The 11,597-nt window shown below is 43.8% G+C and overlaps 1 pseudogene; it reads left to right on the top strand.

Annotated features, from left to right (window-relative positions):
- Positions 1-231: 231 nt before the first annotated feature.
- LOC127744610 (NADH-ubiquinone oxidoreductase chain 2-like) lies at positions 232-7,824 on the top strand (annotated as a pseudogene).
- The last annotated feature ends 3,773 nt before the right edge of the window (positions 7,825-11,597 follow it).

Below are 11,597 nucleotides of genomic sequence, written 5' to 3'. Positions count from 1 at the left end.
GTTGGATGAGATTATATAGTATCTTATCGGACAATGGAGATGATTTGATTCTATGGCATTTCGTCCTTCGTAGCTGATTCAATAGCAATAGTCAGTTCACGGATCAAGTAGAATCTTATCTTTTCAATGGTATATCCTCAGATAGAAGAAGGAAAGGATTACCTTCAACGGCATTTACTCATCAGTAGCGATCAGATGAAACTCTTTCCTCACTAACTTACTACAGAGGGTTCACCCATCCCGGTTACAGCATTCCTTTCTATTGCGCCTAAAATTTCTATTTTTGCTAATATTTCACGTGTTTCTATTTATGGTTCCTATGGAGCTACATTGCAACAAATCTTCTGTTTCTGCAGCATTGCTTCTATGATTTTAGGAGCACTGGCCGCCATGGCCCAAACGAAAGTCAAAAGACCTCTAGCTCATAGTTCAATTGGACATGTAGGTTATATTCGTACAGGTTTCTCATGTGGAACCATAGAAGGAATTCAATCACTACTAATTGGTATCTTAATTTATGCATTAATGACGATAGATGCATTCGCCATAGTTTTAGCATTACGGCAAACCCGTGTCAAATATATAGCGGATTTGGGCGCTATAGCCAAAACGAATCCTATTTCGGCTATTACCTTCTCCATTACTATGTTCTCATACGCAGGAATACCCCCGTTAGCCGGCTTTTATAGCAAATTCTATTTGTTCTTCGCCGCTTTGGGTTGTGGGGCTTACTTCCTAGCCCCAGTGGGAGTAGTGACTAGCGTTATAGGTTGTTGGGCGGCCGGAAGGTTGCCACGAGTAAGTAAGTAAGTTTGGGGGACCGAAGTCCCTTTCGATGACCTGGCACCGGACACGTAGCTTACCGAATCAGTTGCGACACCGATGGGAATGCATGCTACGAAAGATAGGGTAGAGTCTGATACATCAACCGTCTACTCAATATCCTTGTACGAGTCCACAATCACTACACGAGATGAACCTTGGTTTGGTGAATTGAAGTTGGCCTTAGGTGTAAAAGGACTCCCAGTTACTGCGCGCGATCGTATACTGAGGTGCTCCCCGCCGGTTGTTGGAACGACGCGAGCCGGGCCTCCATTCAGAAAGATGAAGGGTCCAAACAAAGGTCAAAATAGGGGGTTACAAATGCCCCATCTCATTGGGGGCGGAAAACGAATCGACATCTCGATGTGATACAGCCTTTTCCATTTTAGTTGGGAAAGAACGGCGAAGTCCATCCGAACCGTCCAATGAAGAATAAGAGGAGAGCAAAGCGCCAATGGCGCGCGAAGCGCATGCGAAACAGGCACGGAGAAAAATAAGTGTGGAGGATAAGCAGCCGAGCTCATTCCCTTCGCTTCCTGGGCCCCAAGCAGTGCAGTCTTTCCTGGCCAAATCCTTGATTGGGGGCTTCTTGCTGCGCTACTTAACTATAGAAAGACTTTTTTTCTAGTCATATATATTAATAGAAAGATAGATCCATCCATCTATCCTATCCGATTTAGATTTATATAAGAAAGAATTTTTTTCATTCAACGTTTGATTCAAAGAACTGCGCTAAGCCCCCCCCCGCTCATGAAAAGGCTCTGCTGCAATGGATGGCAGAGGGTCCGTAGTATCCAAAGCACTGGAGTGGTCCAGTAGCCGGGAAGGGGCCTAGAAGTGCCTACTACTACACCACACTACACTCGGCTCTACACATTTACAGAGCTAACCCCTGTCCAGTCCCTGGCAGAGTGAAGGGGGCTTCCGTCCTTTTTCCCTATCCCCTCGCTTTGCTATAAAAGCAGGCTAACGGGGCCTTACTTATTCAGGGGGGGAGTGGAGCCCCGAGAAGCACTGTATAGAGGAAGATCCTCGGCCCCTCCTCATTCTCTACAGGGTTCCAAACCTTTCTTCAACATAGGTGACAACGAGCGGGGCAGAGATGGAAGAGATCGAACACGAGAATAAGAAGCAAGCTCGCCTTCCTTTTTGATCATTTTGATAGAGAGGGATGGAGAAAGTGGACAAAACGGAGTAGCATTTCCCAGTCGAAAAGAGATGGGTTCTCGTCTTGCATTTCTCATCGAACAAATACGGAAAAAGAATCATATTGAAAAACGTTCCTAACCCACCAACCCCTTCCTTCGTAGAGCCGTGTATTGTAAGTGATCCGAACCTGCCCGGAGCGAGTCTCCCATAGAGGCAAGTGAAGTTGGTGAGCCGTATGATGGGCAACTATCTCCTGCGGTTCGGAGAGGACTCAGCTGTTAGTTAGTACCCCCTTTCGGGGTGGACCTTTCACTCTATTTTATTATATACGCTTAGCGAAAAGAATGTTTTTTGATACACCTAGGACATGGATTTTATATGAACCAATGGATCGTGACAAGTCGTTACTACTAGCAATGACTTCGTCTTTCATTACTTCATCCTTTCCATATCCCTCCCCCTTGTTCTCAGTTACTCATCAAATGGCACTCAGTTCATATCTTTAAGTTCGATCATTGACAAGGTTCAAAGAAAGGGTGGGCCATTGATAAAGAATGGATTCCAAAGCACAATGCTAGCAAGGGCCTCCGCTTTTCTTTTCATTAAAGACAGTTCCATTCGATTAGTTAGCTCGTAGTCAGTCTTTACTTAACTGAAAAAGCAAGAAAACGGATGCGCGTCGTTAGCCTTTCTCTAAAGTAGGCTTTCGCGCCCCCTTCCTTTACTTTAGAAGCCGTTGCTTGTTCGGGAAAGCTACATAGTAACCTATCGCTTTGCTCTTCGATCTCGCTACTCGCCCCTATTCGATAAGTAAAGGAGAGGGCTTAACGCTCCTGCGCTGAAAGCATCAAACTGGATTAGATATAAGCCTTTACCCGAAAGAGATGAAAGCCAATGGAAGAAGCGTATGAGTTGAAAGCAAAGAATGAAACTAATCAAACTAATGAGCTGTTAGGGGAGCAGTACACTAGAGGTAAGATTCTCTCAGCAAGACTGAAAGGAGAGGAAGCTCAGAAGTGAGTTGATAGGTAATGATCAATCCTGCTGTGTTTCTGGCATTGGTTCTGTCAAAATCAAGATGCACGACGTTGTAGTAAGAACTTTTACTGAGGTGCGGCATGTTCCAGATATGTCAAAGAACCTTATTTCGTTGACCACATTGGATCTCGGTGGTTGTCTGTTGGCGGTGATGGTGTTTTAAAGGTTGTAAAAGGCGCTCCAGTTGTGATGAAAGCTCATCAAGTTGGTAGCCCCCTAATGGTTTAATACGTGTTACAAGGATCTACCGTTATAGGCACTGCTGCTGTATCTTCCTCCATGTCTGATTCAGAAGTCACTAGACTATGGCATATGAGGCTGGGACATATGAGTGAGAAGGGTTTGACATTGTTAAGCAAGAGGGGTCTTCTTTCTGGTCAGAGTACATCCAAGTTGGAGTTCTGCGAGCGTTGTCTCTTTGGCAAGCAAAAGAGAATCAGTTTCAACTCAGGGCTTCACAGAACTAAAGGTACTCTTGATTACATACATTCTGATCTTTGGGGCCCAGCACGTGTTCCTTCAAAAGGTGGTGCTCGGTATATGCTTACCTTCATTGATGACTACTCCAGGAAGGTATGGGTTTATTTTATGAAAAAAAGAGTGATGTGTTTGTCACTTTTAAGCAGTGGAAGGCTTTAGTTGAAAAACAAACAGGCAAGAAGATTAAACGCCTTCGCACTTCTAATAGGTTAGAATTTTGTGATGGTGATTTCCACAAATTCTGTAAAGATGAAGGCATTGTTAGGCATCTTCCACACCTTATCTTGCAGAGGCACTCCACAACAGAATGGTGTCGCTGAGCGGATGAATAGAACTTTACTGGAGAAAGTTCGTTGCATGCTATCTAATTCTGGCTTATCCAATGATTTTTGGGCGGAAGCAGCTTCTACAGCTTGCTACCTAGTGAATCGTTCTCCAAATGCTTCTATTGACTGCAAGACTCCAGAATAAGTATGGTCTGGCCACCCTGCTGATTATTCTGAGTTAAGGGTATTTGGATGTCCTTTATATGTTCATGTTAATGATGGCAAGTTGGAACCTAGATCCAAAAAAGGCATATTCATTGGTTACCCAGCAGGTGTAAAAGGATACAAGGTTTGGTACCCTGATCCAAAGTCACCTAAATCTGTAAGTAATCAGTAGAGATGTTGTGTTTGATGAGTCAGTCATGCTTCATCAGAAGAAGGAGCCTTCTAATTCTTCTGAGACAAGTGTGAAGAATTCAAGTGAGCAGGTGGAGTTTGAGGTGGAGAATACAAGTTCTTCACAAAATGATTCACAATCAAATTCAGTCCAGCTATCTACTTCAGAGGATGCAGAAGATTCACCAGAGCAGAGGTGGAGTCTCTCCATAGGAATAAAACATGGGTTTTAGTTAAACCGCCTAAAGACAAGAAAATTGTTGGCTGCAAATGGGTCTTCAAAAGGAAGGAGTCCTCTCCGGGAGATGAAGGAGTCAAGTATAAGGCTCGCTTAGTTGCAAAAGGATACAGTCAGGTACCAGGTGTAGATTTTAATGAGGTTTTCTCACCTGTAGTAAAACACTGTTCCATTCGGGTTCTGCTCGCATTGGTAGCCATGTTTGACTTGGAGTTGGAACAGTTGGATGTCAAAACAGCTTTTCTACATGGTGATTTGGAGGAGCTGATTTATATGCAGCAACCTGAGGGATTTCTTGTTGAATATAAGGAAGGAGGAAAGCTCACAAGGGGAGTTACTTGACTTATTACTCTTACTGAGACTGACTACTAACTACTAAGAGACAACTATCCAACTTGCTCAACTCTGAACTCGAACTCAGCAGAAACCTTACTCTTTACTGCTTTCTCAAGCCTACGGGAGAGGATTGACACCGATAGGGGGTACCTCGGAAGAGTATATTAGGTATAGATAGGTATTCACTTGCTCGACTGACAAGGAGAAGTCTGAGAGAACTTACTCGAAGAGGGAGGATGGATGCGAATGAGCTGCAAGAATGCGTAGCGAGAGAAAGTCTTATCGACCGATAGCGACAGGGTTGACTTAGTGTTTGGTCACTTCCTTGCTTGGCTACCTCAGTAGGTCCTTCTTAGGCATGAGCCGTAGCCTTAGTCAGTAAGGATGGGAGGGGGCTTACTATTAGATAGGGACTCAGGAAGTTCATGGGAAGAGGTTAGTGTAAGAGATCATCTTTACGGGGTTGGAGTCACCGAAGTGAACGATAGGCAAGAGAAGACACAGGAGTTATCATCATGGTATAGTATTTTAATCGTTGTGGTGTGGGTGATTTATAGCGGTATAAGATAATACCCTTATCCTATACTTCTACGCCGCCCTGGGCCTTACCTCTCTAACGGTGATGAGCTGGGTTCGCTACCCCATATACGGATCATATACTCCTTAAGAGGCTCATTGTAGAGAGGGCCTGTCCTTGAAAAGGAAGTAGCTGATATAGTAGCTTCTTATATAGTCAGTTCTCCCGGAGCAAGAGGCGGGGAAATAGGCTGATCTTTGATTTATTCATTTTTACGTCCCCCTTAAGGGGAATGGAATCATAGGGCATTTGAGCAGGTCACGCGAAGGCAAAATGACACTTCTTTCTAACTTTCCTTATAGCTCCCGTGTAAGTAAATCTAACTACCTGCTGTAAGTCTTTATTACTTCCAAAGCTTTCTCCTTCCAGTTAGGCTGAAGGACGTCTAACTAAATCCTAATCGTTTGACTTCTTTACGTCTTCGCATTCTTTAAAGCAGAGGGTAAGAAGAGAGGAAGAAAGAGCAGCAAGCTGCAAGAGCATCCTATTTAGTCCTATATTAGATCTTAGCGCAAAAGCTAGTACTTTAGAGTCTATTTTGGTGCATTCCCCAGCTTCATCTGATAAGGGAGGCCTGGAAGTTGCAGTTTCATTCCCATCAGTTGGATCCCTAAGGCTTAAAAGAAGAAAGTCTGTCATTTACCCTGCTTCCGGAAGTAAGAAAGAATCTATTCCTATCGGAGATTCCGTTTTTGATTTAGAGTTAGACTACACGTCCAGAGAAAAGTATTGATATCGTGTTACGAAAGCCAACAATCAGTATTGAGATTGAGAAGATTAATCGGAGAAAACTAGTAGTATTAGAATACACGCCCTACCTTAGCTTCCTCTATCTATGAAAGCCCGCTTTAAAGTCAAGTCAGGCAGTGGAAAGAAAGTCAGTCAGAAGATCAGGCTGAGATGATAAAACTATTGAGATTTGTGTTCAAGCCCTTACTTTACAGATCGGGGACTAAAGGCAGTTGAAAGCAGTCTTCTATTTATAGGTTTGAGTTAGACGCCGAGCTAGCTTCGTTTAAGTCTTTTAGCTCTACCTCTGCCTTTGATTCCTCTATGGCAACCTCAGCCATAAACTAACTATCTAGCTTCTTAGGGCTTAGCTACTTTATCCGCTAGAGGAAGATAAGCTGCCTTGGCCAAAACCCTTCGAATCTCTTACCCAAAACCCTTTTTACGGGCTTGCAGGTACAGGCCATACAGCTGGTAGTATGATTTCTAAGTTACACGGGATCTAGTATTGAAGGAAAGCTAGAAAGCTAATTGATATTGAGTTACAGGGGATTCCCCCATATTCTAGATAAATAACCCCCATTCTATTACTACACCGCTCATCTAACTAAAGAATCTCTTTCAACACCAATTGATTCTCATCCATATTCCGTTGAATCACTTAATAGTCCCTTTTAATCTATTACAAGACCTAGGATTCAATGCCACTAGGATCAACTCTTCCTAGCCTTCCCTGAACTACTCTATCGGAAAGCAGCAAAAGCAGAGAAAGAGCTTGAGGTGAAAAGAGAGATCGGAGATTTATCGATCTATTGAGTTACGTTGAGACAATACCGACCTTCTTCATCTTCTCTGATCTTTCCCGGCGGGGGGATTCTATTCCAATGCCCAAATCCCCTCCTTACTCAGCGGATCTAGTAGGAAAGGCTGTAATTAAGGATTGCCAATCAGCTTATTTAGGATTTCGTTCCGAGAAGCAGGTAAACGAAAAATGACCTTGTCTTGCAATGGAGCTTGGGGCCTTACAGGCTGACCTTCATCTTTCTATTTTCTTGCGTGAAAGCCATGACTTAGATTGAGATCTTTTAGGCAGGGAATAAGAGCTCGAAGGGCTAACTAAAGAAGTAGCAGTTAAAGAATTCCCATCAGTTGGATCCGGAAGTAAGAAAGTCTAGTAAGGCAGGAGCATTACGAAATCATAAGCTGCAAAGAAGTCATAGTCAACCGGGGAGCTCTAATGAATTGATTTAGCTCTTAAAGAATTCCTTTTTGAAGAAGGGCAGAAAGTCAAGTTAGAATCATTCTCTTTTGTTCTTACCAAGCCGCCTAAAAGGAAGTATAGCAAAGGCAGAAAGCTTAGTCTCAAGCCGGATGAGTTCTATTTAGTGTTACTACGGGGCCGTCCTTAGATCAGGATGAGCACAACGACCTGAGATTGAGTTTAAAACCTACCTTTTTTCTTTCTATTTGTGTGAAGAAATCCCGTCCTTGAGAATCCTCGATCTTGAGATTGTTGTGCATTATTCCAGTCCAGAAGTTCATTCCTCTCATAAGGCAAGAGGGCCTTATGAGTTGAGAAGGCGAAGGACCTAGCAACCTCTATTTAGTTACGGAAATCAGGTAATCTGATCCTTCGGAGGACAGAGAAGAGTTTACAGCTTGAGGTGAGGAAGGTTACTATTTTTATTTTTGTGTATTAAAGTCCTTACTAGAGTCTTGAAGTAAGTTGAAGTAAGAAAGATTGAGTTGGAGGAATCCATAGGAGGCCCGCCCGTTATGCATTGCATGAAAGAACCTTTCTTTGTATGACTTCTCGGTCGAATGAATACGAAATAGGACATCCGCGGGTGCTGGTAAGCTTGATGAATGAAAGCTTGAAATTCAAGGTGAGTTTACTCGTTGTCAAGACAAGAAAAGGTTTTTTCGGGAACAAAAGGAACAGCTTTATCATCACTATGTAGGTTGTATCCGGGAAAGGAAGCTATGTCCACCTCATCCCCCCTCCCAAGGTACTCATAGAATAGGCTCCACCTCCGTGATACTTGGGGAGATTATGACAGATCTTTAGTGGGTCTTTCCTTTTAGAAGCACCTTCCAACATACTATCTATGCTCTAAGCTTCTACTTTCGCACCTCGGGTCCCAGATCAATTTGATCGTCGATCTGTACCTTCATTCGTACATGCATATGGATCTTCAACCCCGAGATCCTCTATGAGATCTTTTTCCAGAGAAGCCCCTGCATATGTTGCCCTTATCTATTCATGGTGTTCCGGATCCAGATATATATGGAACTGGAATGGGCTATGCCTTCACCAGTGCTATTGGTTTTCAAACCAAAGAAAGCATCTTTGGTCTGTAAATGGATTAGGAATAGGCTCTTTGTCTTTTATCTGCGGACATAGTGGATAGAAGACTTGAGTAGCTAAATTGAATGAGGGGCCTAGCTTGCTTTCTTTCGAGTCTCAAGCTTTCAAGTAGCTTTGACTAACACGAATCTTTATAACCAAAAGAGTATACATACCCTAGGATGGAGTAGTAAGCTCTCCAAATCTTATCTGGTTTGGAGGTTGTTCCGCGTTTGCACAGTTCAAGGCTTCCTCCCTGTATACAACCGCATCGAAGCACAGCTTTCCAAGCTTGGGATGGAATAGGATGATCATCTGGTCATGCGATCCCCGATCCAAGCGCTTTAGTAGATTGCTGGACCAAGGTTCCGAGCCCGAATGAAATGGGATTTTTCCTATCTAAAATAGGGCTTTGAACCAGCCTTATAGATAGACCATTTTTCTAGGGAAACCCGAGTTCAACTAGAGTAGCGAACCTGGAAAGCTTCGTAGTTAGCCAGGAAAGCTGGAGTAGAACGCAAACTGGATAAGCGAATAGAGTCATTTTTTCACGAATTCTAGGCGGTTGTAGAGGGATTAAGCATTCCTTTGAACGCAATGAGAAGATCTAGGGTAGAAAGTAGCTCCCCAGTAGCTCAAAGAAAGTATCGTCCCGACCTGGGGTTGGCTTGAGAAGGAGAGTCTCGCCGGTTGTTAACAAAGCGGCATGCAAGGAAGCAAAGATGAACCGGCTTGGGGGAATAAAGAATATGAATTGGAGGGTGGGTCCTTAACACCAAACTACCTTCTCTTCTAATCCTGCTACGAAATATCGATTTTCAGGCGGTAAGGTTTTGAGCAAATCAAGTAAGCGAGTACCTGTATCCGTCCCTGCTGTCGCAGGTGATGAAGTAGTGGGATGGGAGTAAGAAAGGGTTAGTGAATGAAATTTCCTTCAAACCTGTCAGTGTGAAATCAAGCTTCATAGTCAACAGAGTCAAACGGTGAAACGAAATCTCTTTCATACAAATCTTATCTTATGCTTGCCCGAGGGGATAGTAACTTCTTAGAAAAGCAAGGACGGAACTAGTTTTCAAGCGGAATTCGAAGATTAGTCTTTCTCGCCTTTCTGCTACCTCAGAAGAGGAAATTCCATTTTCAAAAAGCAGTCCAATCCTGAATGAGATCTTTTGGGCTCGACTCGAGAGGATCAAACAGAAGACAGCGCCATGTTAATGCGATCGCAAGACAAAGAAGCTGCGATCACAACATGAACAAGCAAAAAAGAGGGTCTTTCATCACTTTTTTTTTCTCATATTTCTATTTTCGGGTGGGGTTAACCTCCCTTAGCGTCGGATTGTCTTTGGATGTCCGGCGTCCATGAGGCGAACAGCCGGTAGCGGGACTCGGATCTCTCCGAGGTCTGTCTCCCAACATATGTATGGTCTGTTTAACCTCACTCCTGACACAAGGAGTCGTGAAGAACAACAAGTGAAACACCCTGCCATTTAGGTGAGTTTCAGTGTGTCTTAGCAATTTAGCTAACGACCATCGAATGGTATAAGGTTAAGGAAAACCTTAATCTACTAATTGTGATCTTTAAAAGGATCACATTAGTAGTGTCCGACGGTCTCACCAAGGAGCTCTGTGTAAGAGCATACCTAGTCGCCAAGCGGGTTGTAGAGCTGAACCGTAAGTCTGGTTTGTTGTTCACTGCATTTTATCTAAACAAGCTGTGGTTTCTATCCTCAGCAAGCATATGCAGGAACCACCAGCGGTAAGGCTTTGCAGTCCGTATCGGTGTCCTTATCGGGTTCAGGTTATCTGAGGATCATCCCTTCTCTTCATAGAAAGAAGATGGTGAAGGTAGACACGCTTGTTCAACGCTATTGTCTTACCGGAGTCAGGCTTCAAAGCTTGGCAAGTGACTGGGTGGTTCAATAGTGAAGAGCATAGCTTTTCTCCGGATGGTCTTGGTAAGCTGCTCTCTAATGAGCAGAAAATCGCAACTACCAGGACCCTCCTCCCCAGATACTGTCCTCGTGTGCTAACCACTCCCGATCGCCAAATCAATCAACTTGGTTTTGCGGCTCGCGGCGGTCTGGTTAAAGATCCGGGTTCCCTTTGACTTATGGCTTGGTCTAGCAACTGAGCCCTTTTCCAAGGTGGAATCTGAGTCTCACTCTTCAGAAAGCTTCTCATTTTAGCTCTTTTTCCTTACTTTAACAAGTAAGCAACGCTTGGGCTAGAAATTTTTGACTAACTAATCAAATAACGTGGAATGAAAGCGGAGGAGATACCGCTTGCAACATCTCATGTACATGCATACAGCTACTTAATATATAGAAAGAGTGGCTCCTGCGTCAGGTTGTCCTTCGCTTCGATTTCCAAGTCTTTTATCTCCTTTGGGAGGCTCTCGTCCTGGGGCTTTTCTTGTCTGTCACTTGAATTAGGTTCGTTCCAGTAGCTTGCCATGGTTCCTTTGAGGAGGGGTGTTTACAAGGGTTTTTTAGTGCAAGAATGTAGTGGTAGACGAGAGGGAACCCGAAAATGCAGATGTAACCCTAGACTGTGAGTCCAGGTGATTTGACCCTTCGTAAAGATTTGATTCGAGGCTGACCTGCTCCAAATGCTGATTCCGCACAGGTGTCCTCGTTTTATCCGAGGATTGGATTTGTCTCGCTCCTCTTTCCGGACGAGCTGAGATAGATGCTGTTTCAGGTCTTCCCTACCTTGATTGGGAATCCATTCATGGAATAAAACCAACGGCAACTTCCGCGGAGCCATATCTATATGCGCCTATCAGTGAGCTGATTGCTCTCCGGGGCCTTTCTCGAAAAGCTTCATCGCTCGTGTGCTGTAGCCCCGAAACAGAGAAATAAGGATAAGGAGGGAAAAGAGAGACCTCACGGCATAAGCCATAGTTCCCAAGAATAGGTCCTAACTAACGCTAACGATATGGAAAAGAGGCCTAGTACTTTTCTTTCCTTACTTATTGACTTGACCTTGACCTCGAGGGAAGTAGTCACAGAAGTACAGCCGGGAAGCCAGAAACTATTGAATTGACAGGACATACGGTAATTCTTCTTTAGAAGACTAATCGAATAAGTACTGGTACCCCTAAGAATCCATTAGTAAGAGTCAGAGTGTAAAGAAATTGTTTCGGTATCCATCAAAAGCCCGCAATCAAGGGCCTTCGTTTTATCCTTCCTACTTCCTACTAAGGACGGTATCTTTCCC

Source organism: Arachis duranensis, unplaced genomic scaffold, assembly GCF_000817695.3.
Source record: "Arachis duranensis cultivar V14167 unplaced genomic scaffold, aradu.V14167.gnm2.J7QH unplaced_Scaffold_6604, whole genome shotgun sequence".
In the NCBI taxonomy this organism is placed as follows: Eukaryota; Viridiplantae; Streptophyta; class Magnoliopsida; order Fabales; family Fabaceae; genus Arachis; species Arachis duranensis.
Note: the sequence above shows the minus strand (reverse complement) of the source record. Positions and strands in the feature narration are given on the sequence as shown.